Below are 17500 nucleotides of genomic sequence, written 5' to 3' on the forward strand. Positions count from 1 at the left end.
TCTGTGGTGAGGGATGGCACCTGTCCCATGCAACGGGGACACTCACTGTTTTCACTGTAACTCTGAAGGAGATTACCCCAGACCCTCGAGGACCCTCTCTCGTCTCCAGATCATTCCACCTCCTCGGGAAACCAGCCCACTCAAAGTAACTCTCAGAGAAACAGTGATCTGGCCTGCCTCCCCCGAGGATACGGTTAACACACACATTGAATGTCAGAAGCGTACTGTAGGGCTCGTTGTGCTGTAATCCTACTGGCTCTGTAGAAGGAGGGTACACAGTTGGATTGTTTTAAAGAGCAGCACACATGTGGAAATAACTTGTATATTTGTTTTTCCCTGCGAACAAATGTTTCCCACAAATATATAACTTGATTGTTGGAATGAATGAAAATAGGAGTAAAGGTTTTTGTCGTTTTAAATTATCTTAAGTTGAGGCTTAAGTGTTGTGTTTGTGTTTCTTAAATAGAGGCTTGAAGTAGGAGCTGCCCAGGTAGAGACATAGTCCTGTGTTGGAGCTGACGTAGGGAGCTGCCCAGGTAGAGACACTAGTCTCGTACTGTGTTGGAGCTGAAGTAGGAAATGCCCAGGTAGAGACATAGTCTGTCACTGTGTGGAGCTGAAGTCAGGAGCTGCCCAGGACGCCGACATCCGTCCGTCACTGTGTTGGAGCTGAAGTAGGAGCTGCCCAGGTAGAGACATAGTCCCACAGGTTGGACCCTGTGAAGTGTGTGGTATTGTAGCAGGACATATCCACAGGTGGACCCTGTGAAGTGTGTGGTATTGTAGAGGTCAATTCCACAGGTGGACCCTGTGAAGTGTGTGGTCTTGTAGAGGACATTATTCACAGGTTGGACCCTGTGAAGTGTGTGGTATTGTAGAGGTTAGTTACAGACCATATCTTCCCACGGTTGGACCCTGTGAAGTGTGTGGTATTGTAGAGATAATTTACAGTATGCTGGGTAAAAAAACAAAAGAATGAGCCAGGAAGTGAGAGTTTTAAAACGTGTGCCTGTTTGTCAGCGAAGACACAACTGTACTTCAGCTATGAACGTGTTTCCACTGCTGTTGACCAAAGACAGAGGAGACTAACTATCCACTCAGCTATAGACTGTACTACTGACAGCCATGAGAAGGGATTAAAGATGGCCAACCCAGCGTGTGTGATTAAGATGGCCAACCCAGTGTTGTCTTTAAAGATGGCCAACCCAGTGTGTGATTAAAGATGGCCAACCCAGTGTGTCTTTAAAGATGGCCAACCCAGTGTGTTAATTAAGATGACTAACCCAGTGTGTAATTAGTGATTTAAAGATGGCCCAACCCAGTGTGTTGATTAGTGATTAAAGATGGCCAACCCAGTGTTGTCTTTAAAGATGGCCAACCCAGTGTGTGATTAGTGATTAAAGATGGCCAACCCAGTGTGTAATTAAAGATGGCCAACTAGTGTGTAATTAAAGATGGCCAACCCAGTGTGTGATTAAAGATGGCCAACCCCAGTGTGTAATTAAAGATGACTAACTCAGTGTGTGATTAGTGATTAAAGATGGCCAACCCAGTGTTGTGATTAGTGATTAAAGATGGCCAACTCAGTGTGTAATTAAAGATGGCCAACCCAGTGTGTAATTAAAGATGGCCAACCCAGTGTGTAATTAAAGATGACTAACCCAGTGTGTAATTAAAGATGGCCAACCCAGTGTGTAATTAAAGATGGCCAACCCAGTGTGTAATTAAAGATGGCCAACCCCAGTGTGTGATTTAAAGATGGCCAACTCAGTGTGTGATTAAAGATGGCCAACTTAGTGTGTGATTAAAGATGGCCAACCCAGTGTGTAATTAAAGATGGCCAACCCAGTGTGTGATTAGTGATTAAAGATGGCCAACCAGTGTGTAATTAAAGATGGCCAACCCAGTGTGTGATTAGTGATTAAAGATGGCCAACTCAGTGTGTAATTAAAGATGGCCAACCCAGTGTGTAATTAAAGATGGCCAACCCAGTGTGTGATTAAGATGGCCAACCAGTGTGTAATTAAAGATGACTAACCCAGTGTGTGATTAGTGATTAAAGATGGCCAACCCCAGTGTGTAATTAAGATGGCCAACCCAGTGTGTGATTAGTGAATAAAGATGGCCAACCAGTGTGTAATTAAAGATGGCCAACCCAGTGTGTGATTAGTGATTAAAGATGGCCAACTCAGTGTGTAATTAAAGATGGCCAACCCAGTGTGTAATTAAAGATGGCCAACCCAGTGTGTGATTAAAGATGACTAACCCAGTGTGTAATTAAAGATGGCCAACCCATGTGTAATTAAAGATGGTCAACCCAGTGTGTAATTAAAGATGGCCAACCCAGTGTGTGATTAAAGATGGCCAACTCAGTGTGTGATTAAAGATGGCCAACTCAGTGTGTGATTAAAGATGGCCAACCCAGTGTGTAATTAAAGATGCCAACCCAGGTGTGTGATTAAAGATGGCCAACCCAGTGTGTAATTAAAGATGGCCAACCCAGTGTGTGATTAAAGATGGCCAACTCAGTGTGTGATTAAAGATGGCCAACTCAGTGTGTAATTAAAGATGGCCAACCCAGTGTGTGATTAAAGATGGCCAACCCAGTGTGTGATTAAAGATGGCCAACCCAGTGTGTCATTAAAGATGGCCAACCCAGTGTGTAATTAAAGATGGTCAACGCAGTGTGTAATTAAAGATGGCCAACCCAGTGTGTGATTAAAGATGGCCAACCCACCAGGAGAGGAGAGCCATCCTCAACCCCATCCTGACCTCTCTCTGTTCTCCCCCCCCCCCCACCCCCAGTATCAGGAGACACCAGGAGAGGAGAGCCATCCTCACCCCCATCCTGACCTCTCTCTGTTCTCCCCCCCCCCACCCCAGTATCAGGAGACACCAGGAGAGGAGAGCCATCCTCACCCCCATCCTGACCTCTCTCTGTTCTCCCCCCCCCCCACCCCCAGTATCAGGAGCCACCAGGAGAGGAGAGCCATCCTCACCCCATCCTGACCTCTCTCTGTTCTCCCACCCCACCCCCCCCCCACCCCCAGTATCAGGAGACACCAGGAGAGGAGAGCCATCCTCACCCCCATCCTGACCTCTCTCTGTTCTCCCCCCCCACCCCACCCCCAGTATCAGGAGACACCAGGAGAGGAGAGCCATCCTCACCCCCATCCTGACCTCTCTCTGTTCTCCCCCCCCCCCCCCCCCCACCCCCCCCCCCCACCCCCAGTATCAGGAGACACCAGGAGAGGAGAGCCATCCTCACCCCCATCCTGACCTCTCTCTGTTCTCCCCCCCCCCACCCCCCAGTATCAGGAGACACCAGGAGAGGAGAGCCATCCTCACCCCCATCCTGACCTCTCTCTGTTCTCCCCCCCCCCCCCACCCCCAGTATCAGGAGACACCAGGAGAGGAGAGCCATCCTCACCCCCATCCTGACCTCTCTCTGTTCTCCCCCCCACCCCACCCCCAGTATCAGGAGACACCAGGAGAGGAGAGCCATCCTCACCCCCATCCTGACCTCTCTCTGTTCTCCCCCCCCCCCACCCCCCAGTATCAGGAGACACCAGGAGAGGAGAGCCATCCTCACCCCCATCCTGACCTCTCTCTGTTCTCCCCCCCCCCCACCCCCAGTATCAGGAGCCACCAGGAGAGGAGAGCCATCCTCACCCCCATCCTGACGGACTTCTTCTGTTCTCCCCCCCCCCCACCCCCCAGTATCAGGAGACACCAGGAGAGGAGAGCCATCCTCACCCCCATCCTGACCTCTCTCTGTTCTCCCCCCCCCCCCCACCCCAGTATCAGGAGACACCAGGAGAGGAGAGCCATCCTCACCCCATCCTGACCTCTCTCTGTTCTCCCCCCCCCCCCACCCCCAGTATCAGGAGACACCAGGAGAGGAGAGCCATCCTCACCCCCATCCTGACCTCTCTCTGTTCTCCCCCCCCCCACACCCCCCCACCCCCCAGTATCAGGAGACACCAGGAGAGGAGAGCCATCCTCACCCCCATCCTGACCTCTCTCTGTTCTCCCCCCCCCCCACCCCCAGTATCAGGAGACACCAGGAGAGGAGAGCCATCCTCACCCCCATCCTGACCTCTCTCTGTTCTCCCCCCCCCCCCACCCCCAGTATCAGGAGACACCAGGAGAGGAGAGCCATCCTCACCCCCATCCTGACCTCTCTCTGTTCTCCCCCCCCCCCCCACCCCCAGTATCAGGAGACACCAGGAGAGGAGAGCCATCCTCACCCCCATCCTGACCTCTCTCTGTTCTCCCCCCCCCCCCACACCCCCCCCCACCCCCAGTATCAGGAGACACCAGGAGAGGAGAGCCATCCTCACCCCCATCCTGACCTCTCTCTGTTCTCCCCCCCCCCCTACCCCCAGTATCAGGAGACACCAGGAGAGGAGAGCCATCCTCACCCCCATCCTGACCTCTCTCTGTTCTCCCCCCCCCCCCCACCCCCAGTATCAGGAGCCACCAGGAGAGGAGAGCCATCCTCACCCCCATCCTGACCTCTCTCTGTTCTCCCCCCCCCCCACCCCCAGTATCAGGAGACACCAGGAGAGGAGAGCCATCCTCACCCCCATCCTGACGGACTTCTCTGTCAGAGTGACAGCAGCACCTGCCATCATATTCAGCAAGCCCAGATCCCCCTGACAACAGACAAGTGGAGGTTAGTATGAGGCACCATGAACCCAGATCCCCTGACAACAGACAAGTGGAGGTTAGTATGAGGCACCATGAACCCAGAACCCCTGACAACAGACAAGTGGAGGTTAGTATGAGGCACCATGAACCCAGATCCCCTGACAACAGACAAGTGGAGGTTAGTATGAGGCACCATGAACCCAGATCCCCTGACAACAGACAAGTGGAGGTTAGTATGAGGCACCATGAACCCAGATCCCCTGACAACAGACAAGTGGAGGTTAGTATGAGGCACCATGAGCCCAGATCCCCTGACAACAGACAAGTGGAGGTTAGTATGAGGCACCATGAACCCAGATCCCCTGACAACAGACAAGTGGAGGTTAGTATGAGGCACCATGAACCCAGATCCCCTGACAACAGACAAGTGGAGGTTAGTATGAGGCACCATGAACCCAGATCCCCTGACAACAGACAAGTGGAGGTTAGTATGAGGCACCATGAACCCAGATACCCCTGACAACAGACAAGTGGAGGTTAGTATGAGGCACCATGAACCCAGAATCCCCTGACAACAGACAAGTGGAGGTTAGTATGAGGCACCATGAACCCAGATCCCCTGACCAACAGACAAGTGGAGGGTTAGTATGAGGCACCATAAGCCCAGATCCCCTGACAACAGACAAGTGGAGGTTAGTATGAGGCACCATAAGCCCAGATCCCCTGACAACAGACAAGTGGAGGTTAGTATGAGGCACCATAAGCCAGATCCCCTGACAACAGACAAGTGGAGGTTAGTATGAGGCACCATAAGCCCAGATCCCCTGACAACAGACAAGTGGAGGTTAGTATGAGGCACCATAAGCCCAGATCCCCTGACAACAGACAAGTGGAGGTTAGTATGAGGCACCATAAGACCCAGATCCCCTGACAACAGACAAGTGGAGGTAGTTTTTTTGGCAACCGTCCCCTGAAAGGGGGGTTATGAGGCACCATGAACCCAGATCCCCTGACAACAGACAAGTGGAGGTTAGTATGAGGCACCATGAACCCAGATCCCCTGACAACAGACAAGTGGAGGTTAGTATGAGGCACCATGAACCCAGATCCCCTGACAACAGACAAGTGGAGGTTAGTATGAGGCACATGAACCCAGATCCCCTGACAACAGACAAGTGGAGGTTAGTATGAGGCACCATGAACCCAGATCCCCTGACAACAGACAAGTGGAGGTTAGTATGAGGCACCATGAACCCAGATCCCCTGACAACAGACAAGTGGAGGTTAGTATGAGGCACCATGAACCCAGATCCCCTGACAACAGACAAGTGGAGGTTAGTATGAGGCACATGAACCCAGATCCCCTGACAACAGACAAGTGGAGGTTAGTATGAGGCACCATGAACCCAGATCCCCTGACAACAGACAAGTGGAGGTTAGTATGAGGCACCATGAACCCAGATCCCCTGACAACAGACAAGTGGAGGTTAGTATGAGGCACCATGAACCCAGATCCCCTGACAACAGACAAGTGGAGGTTAGTATGAGGCACCATGAACCCAGATCCCCTGACAACAGACAAGTGGAGGTTAGTATGAGGCACCATGAACCCAGATCCCCTGACAACAGACAAGTGGAGGTTAGTATGAGGCACCATGAGCCCAGATCCCCTGACAACAGACAAGTGGAGGTTAGTATGAGGCACCATGAACCCAGATCCCCTGACAACAGACAAGTGGAGGTTTAGTATGAGGCACCATGAACCCAGATCCCCTGACAACAGACAAGTGGAGGTTAGTATGAGGCACCATGAACCCAGATCCCCTGACAAACAGACAAGTGGAGGTTAGTATGAGGCACCATGAACCCAGATCCCCTGACAACAGACAAGTGGAGGTTAGTATGAGGCACCATGAACCCAGATCCCCTGACAACAGACAAGTGGAGGTTAGTATGAGGCACCATGAACCCAGATCCCCTGACAACAGACAAGTGGAGGTTAGTATGAGGCACCATGAACCCAGATCCCCTGACAACAGACAAGTGGAGGTTAGTATGAGGCACCATGAACCCAGATCCCCTGACAACAGACAAGTGGAGGTTAGTATGAGGCACCATGAACCCAGAACCCCTGACAACAGACAAGTGGAGGTTAGTATGAGGCACCATGAACCAGAACCTTTACAGTGAGGCACCATGAACCCAGAACCCCTGACAACAGACAAGTGGAGGTTAGTATGAGGCACCATGAACCCAGAACCTTTACAGTGAGGTTTAAACATGAACCCAGAACCTTTACAGTGAGGTATCAACATGAACCCAGAACCTTTACAGTGAGGTATCAACATGAACCCAGAACCTTTACAGTGAGGTTTAAACATGAACCCAGAACCTTTACAGTGAGGTTTAAACATGAACCAGAACCTTTACAGTGAGGTTTAAACATGAACCCAGAACCTTTACAGTGAGGTTTAAACATGAACCCAGAACCTTTACAGTGAGGTTTAAACATGAACCCAGAACCTTTACAGTGAGGTTTAAACATGAACCCAGAACCTTTACAGTGAGGTATCAACATGAACCCAGAACCTTTACAGTGAGGTTTAAACATGAACCCAGAACCTTTACAGTGAGGTTTAAACATGAACCCAGAACCTTTACAGTGAGGTTTAAACATGAACCCAGAACCTTTACAGTGAGGTTTAAACATGAACCCAGAACCTTTACAGTGAGGTTTAAACATGAACCCAGAACCTTTACAGTGAGGTTTAAACATGAACCCAGAACCTTTACAGTGAGGTTTAAACATGAACCCAGAACCTTTACAGTGAGGTTTAAACATGAACCCAGAACCTTTACAGTGAGGTTTAAACATGAACCCAGAACCTTTACAGTGAGGTTTAAACATGAACCCAGAACCTTTACAGTGAGGTATCAACATGAACCCAGAACCTTTACAGTGAGGTTTAAACATGAACCCAGAACCTTTACAGTGAGGTTTAAACATGAACCCAGAACCTTTACAGTGAGGTGTAAACATGAACCCAGAACCTTTACAGTGAGGTGTAAACATGAACCCAGAACCTTTACAGTGAGGTGTAAACATGAACCCAGAACCTTTACAGTGAGGTGTAAACATGAACCCAGAACCTTTACAGTGAGGTGTAAACATGAACCCAGAACCTTTACAGTGAGGTTTTAACATGAACCCAGAACCTTTACAGTGAGGTGTAAACATGAACCCAGAACCTTTACAGTGAGGTGTAAACATGAACCCAGAACCTTGTGTATCTCTAATAACTGAATAACATTGAGATGGGTACCTGTAGTAGTTCCAGAACATAATATATATTTACACAATGACCAAGTAGGTGACCTGGAAGTGAAGACAAATCAAATGACTTATTTATGGAAGAAACGGTCTGATATCAAACTCTTGGTTCAGACCTCTAGGAGACACAGTGGACTAACAGTCTGATATCAAACTCCTGGTTCAGACCTCTAGGGGACATTGTTCAGACCTCTAGGGGACATTGTTCAGACCTCTAGGAGACACAGTGGACAAACGGTCTGATATCAAACTCTTGGTTCAGACCTCTAGGGGACACAGTGGACTAACAGTCTGATATCAAACTCCTGGTTCAGACCTCTAGGGACATTGTTCAGACCTCTAGGGGACATTGTTCAGACCTCTAGGAGACACAGTGGACAAACGGTGAATCCAAATAGTTTATCTTGTCAGTTATAGATGATCAGTATCTCCGCCCCTCCTAGGAGTCTAAACATGTTCGATACCAACGTATCTCAAAGAGTTGGTGTTTTGACGAGTGTCTATGAAATGCTCAGCCGCAGGGTTTCTCTGGTCAGGGTCAGGGTCAGGGTTAGGGTTTCTCTGGTCAGGGTCAGGGTTAGGGTCAGGGTTAGGGTTTCTCTGGTCAGGGTCAGGGTTAGGGTCAGGGTCAGGGTTAGGGTCAGGGTTTCTCTGGTCAGGGTCAGGGTTTCTCTGGTCAGGGTCAGGTTCAGGGTTAGGGTCAGGGTTTCTCTGGTCAGGGTCAGGGTCAGGGTTTCTCTGGTCAGGGTCAGGGTCAGGGTTTCTCTGGTCAGGGTCAGGGTCAGGGTTTCTCTGGTCAGGGTCAGGGTTTCTCGGGTCAGGGTTAGGGTCAGGGTTTCTCTGGTCAGGGTCAGGGTTTCTCTGGTCAGGGTCAGGGTTTCTCTGGTCAGGGTCAGGGTTAGGGTCAGGGTCAGGGTTTCTCTGGTCAGGGTCAGGGTTTCTCTGGTCAGGGTCAGGGTTTCTCTGGTCAGGGTCAGGGTCAGGGTTAGGGTCAGGGTCAGGGGGTCCTGATATTACTGCCGTGTTCTGCTATCCTTGTCTCTCTCTCTGTCCCAACAGGAGGTGCTGGTGTGTGGTCTCTCTCTGTCCCAACAGGAGGTGCTGGTGTTTATATTGTATCTCTGTCCCAACAGGAGGTGCTGGTGTGTGGTCACTCCCTGGAGGTGAACGTAACATCCAGTCTGCAGTTCTTCCTCAGTGTGGCCCAGGTCCACCTGCTGCAGCTACTGTTCCGAGCCAACATGGTGGAGGGAACTGCCCCAGAGACCAGCCAGGTAAGAGATGGTCACATCCCAAATCAGGTAAACATGGTGGAGGGAACTGCCCCAGAGACCAGCCAGGTAAGAGATGGTCACATCCCAACTCAGGTCATACTCAACCAACAGGTGAAGAGGTCATAGTAACATGTCAGACTCAGCCAACAACAGGTGAAGAGGTCATAGTAACATGTCAGACTCCACCAACAACAGGTGAAGAGGTCATAGTATCATGTCAGACTCAGCCAATAACAGGTGAAGAGGTCATAGTAACATGTCAGACTCAGCCAACAGGTGAAGAGGTCATAGTAACATGTCATACGCAAACCAACAACAGGTGAAGAGGTCATAGTAACATGTCAGACTCAGCCAACAGGTGAAGAGGTCATAGTAACATGTCATACGCAAACCAACAACAGGTGAAGAGGTCATAGTAACATGTCAGACTCAGCCAACAGGTGAAGAGGTCATAGTAACATGTCAGACTCAGCCAACAACAGGTGAAGAGGTCATAGTAACATGTCAGACTCAGCCAACAACAGGTGAAGAGGTCATAGTATCAGGTCATACTCAGCCAACAGGTGAAGAGGTCATAGTATCATGTCATACTCAGCCAACAGGTGAAGAGGTCATAGTATCATGTCATACTCAGCCAACAACAGGTCCAGTACTGAGTCAATGATAACATGGTCATATACACTGGGTACCAGTACTGAGTCAATGATAACATGGTTATATACACTGGGTACCACTACTGAGTCAATGATAACATGGTTATATACACTGGGTACCAGTACTGATTCAATGATAACATGGTTATATACACTGGGTACCACTACTGAGTCAATGATAACATGGTTATATACACTGGGTACCAGGACTGAGTATATATATACACAGGGTACCAGTACTGAGTCAATGATAGCATGGCTATATACACGGGGTACCAGTACTGAGTCAATGATAACATGGTTATATACACTGGGTACCAGTACTGAGTCAATGATAACTAGTCTGTATACACTGGGTACCAGGACTGAGTATATATATACACAGGGTACCAGTACTGAGTCAATGATAACATGGCTATATACACGGGGTACCAGTACTGAGTCAATGATAACATGGCTATATACACTGGGTACCAGGACTGAGTATATATATACACAGGGTACCAGTACTGAGTCAATGATAACATGGCTATATACACGGGGTACCAGTACTGAGTCAATGATAACATGGCTATATACACTGGGTACCAGGACTGAGTATATATATACACTGGGTACCAGTACTGAGTCAATGATAACATGGGTACCAGTACTGAGTCAATGATAACATGGTCATATACACTGGGTACCAGTACTGAGTCAATGATAACATGGTCATATACACTGGGTACCAGTACTGAGTCAATGATAACTAGTCTGTATACACTGGGTACCAGTACTGAGTCAATGATAATATGGCTCTATACACTGGGTACCAGTACTGAGTCAATGATAACATGGTCATATACACTGGGTACCAGTACTGAGTCAATGATAACATGGTCATATACACTGGGTACCAGTACTGAGTCAATGATAACATGGGTACCAGTACTGAGTCAATGATAGCATGGTTATATACACTGGGTACCAGTACTGAGTCAATGATAACATGGTTATATACACTGGGTACCAGTACTGAGTCAATGATAACATGGGTACCAGTACTGAGTCAATGATAGCATGGTTATATACAATGGGTACCAGTACTGAGTCAATGATAACATGGTTATATACACTGGGTACCAATACTGAGTCAATGATAGCATGGTTATATACACTGGGTACCAGTACTGAGTCAATATACACTGGGTACCAGTACTGAGTCAATGATAACATGGCTCTATACACATGGTACCAGTACTGAGTCAATGATAACATGGCTCTATACACATGGTACCAGTACTGAGTCAATGATAACATGGTACCAGTACTGAGTCAATGATAACATGGTTATATACAATGGGTACCAGTACTGAGTCAATGATAACATGGCTCTATACACATGGTACCAGTACTGAGTCAATGATAACATGGGTACCAGTACTGAGTCAATGATAACATGGTTATATACACTGGTTACCAGGACTGAGTCAATATACACTGGGTACCAGGACTGAATCAATATACACTGGGTACCAGTACTGAGTCAATATGCAGGGGTACGGGGTAATTGAGGTAGCTATGTACATGTAGGTAGGGGTAAAGGATAGATAATAGACAGTAACAGCAGTATACTGTAGGTAGGGGTAAAGGATAGATAATAGACAGTAACAACAGTATACTGTAGGTAGGGGTAAAGGATAGATAATAGACAGTAACAGCAGTATACTGTAGGTAGGGGTAAAGGATAGATAATAGACAGTAACAGCAGTATACTGTAGGTAGGGGTAAAGGATAGATAATACACATTAGCAGCAGTATACTGTAGGTAGGGGTAAAGGATAGATAATAGACAGTAGCAGCAGTATACTGTAGGTAGGGGTAAAGGATAGATAATAGACAGTAACAGCAGTATACTGTAGGTAGGGGTAAAGGATAGATAATAGACAGTAACAGCAGTATACTGTAGGTAGGGGTAAACGATAGATAATAGACAGTAACAGCCTACATCAGGGAGACTCTACATCAGGGAGACTCTACATCAGGGAGAATCTACATCAGGGAGAATCTACATCAGGGAGACTCTACATCGGGGAGACTCTACATCAGGGAGACTCTACATCAGGGAGACTCTACATCAGGGAGACTCTACATCAAGGAGACTCTACATCAGGGAGACTCTACATCGGGGAGACACTACATCGGGGAGACTCTACATCGGGGAGACTCTACATCGGGGAGACTCTACATCAGGGAGACTCTACATCGGGGAGACCCTACATCAGGGAGACTCTACATCAGGGAGACTCTACATCAAGGAGACTCTACATCAGGGAGACTACATCAGGGAGACTCTGACATCAGGGAGACTCTACATCAAGGAGACTCTACATCAGGGAGACTCTACACCAGGGAGACTCTACATCAGGGAGACTCTACATCAAGGAGACTCTACATCAGGGAGACTCTACATCAGGGAGACTCTACATCAGGGAGACTCTACATCAGGGAGACTCTACATCAGGGAGACCCTACATCAGGGAGACTCTACATCAGGGAGACCCTACATCAGGGATATGTTGCATTCCATTCCCATAATCAATACTCGTTATTGATAATGTAGTGCTATAAATAACCAGTGTTTTTTATGAAAAAGTGGTAGTGGAGCAGGGGAGAGGAGGAGGAGGGAAAGGAGAGGAGGAGGGGAGAGGAGAGGGAAGGGAGAGGAGAGGAGGAGGAGAGAGGAAGGGAGAGGAGGCTTGTCCTTCATCTGTTTGTGGTTTGAGAGGAGGAGGAGGAGGAGAGGAGGCTTGTCCTTCATCTGTTTGTGGTTGGAGAGGAGGAGGCTTGTCCTTCATCTGTTTGTGGTTTGAGAGGAGGAGAGGGGAGGAGGCTTGTCCTTCATCTGTTTGTGGTTTGAGAGGAGGAGGAGGAGGAGAGGAGGAGGAGGCTTGTCCTTCATCTGTTTGTGGTTTGAGAGGAGGAGGAGGAGGAGAGGAGGAGGAGGCTTGTCCTTCATCTGTTTGTGGTTTGAGAGGAGGAGGAGGAGGAGGAGGAGGAGGGGAGGGGAGGAGGAGGAGGAGAGGGGAGGAGGCTTGTCCTTCATCTGTTTGTGGTTTGAGAGGAGGAGGAGGAGGAGGAGGAGGAGAGGGGAGGAGGCTTGTCCTTCATCTGTTTGTGGTTTGAGAGGAGGAGGAGGAGGAGAGGGGAGGAGGCTTGTCCTTCATCTGTTGTGGTTTGAGAGGAGGAGGAGGAGAGGAGGAGGAGAGGAGGAGGATTGGAGGAGGAGAGGAGGAGGAGGGGAGGGGAGGAGGAGGAGAGGAGGCTTGTCCTTCATCTGTTTGTGGTTTGAGAGGAGGAGAGGAGGCTTGTCCTTCATCTGTTTGTGGTTTGAGAGGAGGAGGAGGAGGAGGAGGAGAGGAGGCTTGTCCTTCATCTGTTTGTGGTTTGAGAGGAGGAGGAGTCTTGTGGAGTCCTCACTCTGCTCCCGGTGATTCATCCTCTGTTGCCTCTGTTACATGGTGCTGTAATACAGGTTGTTATGGTCCTGCTGGGAGAGGTTGCTATGGTACCTAGGGGTCACCTGGGGCCAGGACATGATACGTAGCAGCTCCTGTCTCTCCTCTGTGGGCCGAGCACTCCCTCCTCATCAATCTACAGCCCGGAGAGGAGACAACAGGAGGGGAGTTGTACACTGACTGTACAAAACATTAGGAACACCATGGACTCTACAAGGTGTTGAAAGCGTTCCACAGAGATGCTGGTCCTTGTTGACTCCAATGCTTCCCACAGTTGTGTCAAGATGGCTGGATGTCCTTTGGGTGGTGGATCATTCTTAATACACACAGGAAACTGTTGAGCATTGAAAACCCAGCAGCGTTGCAGTTGTTGACACACTTAAACTGGTGTGCCTGGCACCTACTACCATACCCTAGGCAGGTAGCCTAGTGGTTAGAGGGGGGAGGCAGGTAGCCTAGTGGTTAGAGGGGGAGGCAGGTAGCCTAGTGGTTAGAGGGGGGAGGCAGGTAGCCTAGTGGTTAGAGGGGATGGCAGGTAGCCTAGTGGTTAGAGGGGATGGCAGGTAGCCTAGTGGTTAGAGGGGATGGCAGGTAGCCTAGTGGTTAGAGGGGGTGGCAGGTAGCCTAGTGGTTAGAGGGGGAGGCAGGTAGCCTAGTGGTTAGAGGGGATGGCAGGTAGCCTAGTGGTTAGAGGGGGTGGCAGGTAGCCTAGTGGTTAGAGGGGATGGCAGGTAGCCTAGTGGTTAGAGGGGGTGGCAGGTAGCCTAGTGGTTAGAGGGGGTGGCAGGTAGCCTAGTGGTTAGAGGGGGCGGCAGGTAGCCTAGTGGTTAGAGGGGGGAGGCAGGTAGCCTAGTGGTTAGAGGGGGCGGCAGGTAGCCTAGTGGTTAGAGGGGGAGGGGGGAGGCAGGTAGCCTAGTGGTTAGAGGGGAGAGGGGGAGGCAGGTAGCCTAGTGGTTAGAGGGGGGAGGCAGGTAGCCTAGTGGTTAGAGGGGGTGGCAGGTAGCCTAGTGGTTAGAGGGGGGGAGGCAGGTAGCCTAGTGGTTAGAGGGGAGAGGGGGAGGCAGGTAGCCTAGTGGTTAGAGGGGGGAGGCAGGTAGCCTAGTGGTTAGAGGGGGGAGGCAGGTAGCCTAGTGGTTAGAGGGGGAGGCAGGTAGCCTAGTGGTTAGAGGGGGAGGCAGGTAGCCTAGTGGTTAGAGGGGGAGGCAGGTAGCCTAGTGGTTAGAGGGGCGGCAGGTAGCCTAGTGGTTAGAGGGGGGGAGGCAGGTAGCCTAGTGGTTAGAGGGGGGAGGCAGGTAGCCTAGTGGTTAGAGGGGGAGGCAGGTAGCCTAGTGGTTAGAGGGGGGAGGCAGGTAGCCTAGTGGTTAGAGGGGGGCGGCAGGTAGCCTAGTGGTTAGAGGGGGGAGGCAGGTAGCCTAGTGGTTAGAGGGGGGGAGGCAGGTAGCCTAGTGGTTAGAGGGGGGAGGCAGGTAGCCTAGTGGTTAGAGGGGGGGAGGCAGGTAGCCTAGTGGTTAGAGGGGAGAGGGGGAGGCAGGTAGCCTAGTGGTTAGAGGGGAGAGGGGGAGGCAGGTAGCCTAGTGGTTAGAGGGGGAGGGGGAGGCAGGTAGCCTAGTGGTTAGAGGGGGAGGCAGGTAGCCTAGTGGTTAGAGGGGAGAGGCAGGTAGCCTAGTGGTTAGAGGGGGGGAGGCAGGTAGCCTAGTGGTTAGAGGGGAGAGACAGGTAGCCTAGTGGTTAGAGGGGGAGGCAGGTAGCCTAGTGGTTAGAGGGGGAGGCAGGTAGCCTAGTGGTTAGAGGGAAGAGGCAGGTAGCCTAGTGGTTAGAGGGGGGAGGCAGGTAGTCTAGTGGTTAGAGGGGAGAGGCAGGTAGCCTAGTGGTTAGAGGGGGGAGGCAGGTAGTCTAGTGGTTAGAGGGGAGAGGCAGGTAGCCTAGTGGTTAGAGGGGGGAGGCAGGTAGCCTAGTGGTTAGAGGGGAGAGGCAGGTAGCCTAGTGGTTAGAGGGGAGAGGCAGGTAGCCTAGTGGTTAGAGGGGAGAGGCAGGTAGCCTAGTGGTTAGAGGGGAGAGACAGGTAGCCTAGTGGTTAGAGGGGGGAGGCAGGTAGCCTAGTGGTTAGAGGGGGGAGGCAGGTAGCCTAGTGGTTAGAGGGGGGAGGCAGGTAGCCTAGTGGTTAGAGTGTTGGGCCAGTAACCAAAAGGTTGCTAGATTGAATCCCAGAGCTGACAAGGTAAAAATGTGTCGTTCTGCCCCTGAACAAGGCAGTTAACCCACTGTTCCCCCTGAACAAGGCAGTTAACCCACTGTTCCCCCTGAACAAGGCAGTTAACCCACTGTTCCCCTGAACAAGGCAGTTAACCCACTGTTCCCCCTGAACAAGGCAGTTAACCCACTGTTCCCCTGAACAAGGCAGTTAACCCACTGTTCCCCTGAACAAGGCAGTTAACCCACTGTTCCCCTGAACAAGGCAGTTAACCCACTGTTCCCCTGAACAAGGCAGTTAACCCACTGTTCCCCCTGAACAAGGCAGTTAACCCACTGTTCCCCTGAACAAGGCAGTTAACCCACTGTTCCCCCTGAACAAGGCAGTTAACCCACTGTTCCCCTGACCAAGGCAGTTAACCCACTGTTCCCCTGAACAAGGCAGTTAACCCACTGTTCCCCTGAACAAGGCAGTTAACCCACTGTTCCCCCTGAACAAGGCAGTTAACCCACTGTTCCCCCTGAACAAGGCAGTTAACCCACTGTTCCCCTGAACAAGGCAGTTAACCCACTGTTCCCCTGAACAAGGCAGTTAACCCACTGTTCCCCCTGAACAAGGCAGTTAACCCACTGTTCCCCTGAACAAGGCAGTTAACCCACTGTTCCCCCTGAACAAGGCAGTTAACCCACTGTTCCCCCTGAACAAGGCAGTTAACCCACTGTTCCCCTGAACAAGGCAGTTAACCCACTGATCCCCTGAACAAGGCAGTTAACCCACTGTTCCCCTGAACAAGGCAGTTAACCCACTGATCCCCTGAACAAGGCAGTTAACCCACTGATCCCCTGAACAAGGCAGTTAACCCACAGTTCCCCTGAACAAGGCAGTTAACCCACTGTTCCCCTGAACAAGGCAGTTAACCCACTGTTCCCCCTGAACAAGGCAGTTAACCCACTGATCCCCTGACCAAGGCAGTTAACCCACTGTTCCCCTGAACAAGGCAGTTAACCCACTGTTCCCCTGAACAAGGCAGTTAACCCACTGTTCCCCTGAACAAGGCAGTTAACCCACTGATCCCTGAACAAGGCAGTTAACCCACTGATCCCCTGACCAAGGCAGTTAACCCACTGTCCCCCCTGAACAAGGCAGTTAACCCACTGTTCCCCTGAACAAGGCAGTTAACCCACTGTTCCCCCTGAACAAGGCAGTTAACCCACTGTTCCCCCTGAACAAGGCAGTTAACCCACTGTTCCCTGAACAAGGCAGTTAACCCACTGTTCCCCCTGAACAAGGCAGTTAACCCACTGTTCCCCCTGAACAAGGCAGTTAACCCACTGTTCCCCCTGAACAAGGCAGTTAACCCACTGTTCCCCTGAACAAGGCAGTTAACCCACTGATCCACAGGTAGGCTGTCATTGAAAATAAGAATTTGTTCTTAACTGACTTTCCTAGTTAAATAAAACATGTTAATGTTAATTAAATAAAATACCGTGTTCAAAGGCACTTTAACCTGTCTCTCCCCTTCATCGTCACTGATTGAAGTGGATTTTAACAAGTAGTATCGTAGTTTTCACCTGGTCAGTCTATGTGATGGAAAGAGCAGGTGTTCCTAATGTTTAGTCAGGCTGTGTTCTGCTCTATTCTACATGCTGCAGAGCCCTCTAGTGTTGGGTTCTGGTACTGCATGTGTTGGACTCCTGCTCCTCCCTGCAGTCACCAATGAACTGTCTTGTTTCTAGATCAGTGTCCTGTGTTCTCTGCTGTTAATAAGAGTCTACCCAGTGGCCACACAACACGACACGCCATAACGGCAGCTGTATGTTTAAGGATCCTGCCTCCATTTTTACATTCTGGGAAAACAGAGATTCTTTAAACAGGAAATGCTTTTGTGCTGTTTGTAT

Source organism: Oncorhynchus kisutch, unplaced genomic scaffold (assembly GCF_002021735.2).
Source record: "Oncorhynchus kisutch isolate 150728-3 unplaced genomic scaffold, Okis_V2 scaffold742, whole genome shotgun sequence".
Lineage (NCBI taxonomy): Eukaryota > Metazoa > Chordata > Actinopteri > Salmoniformes > Salmonidae > Oncorhynchus > Oncorhynchus kisutch.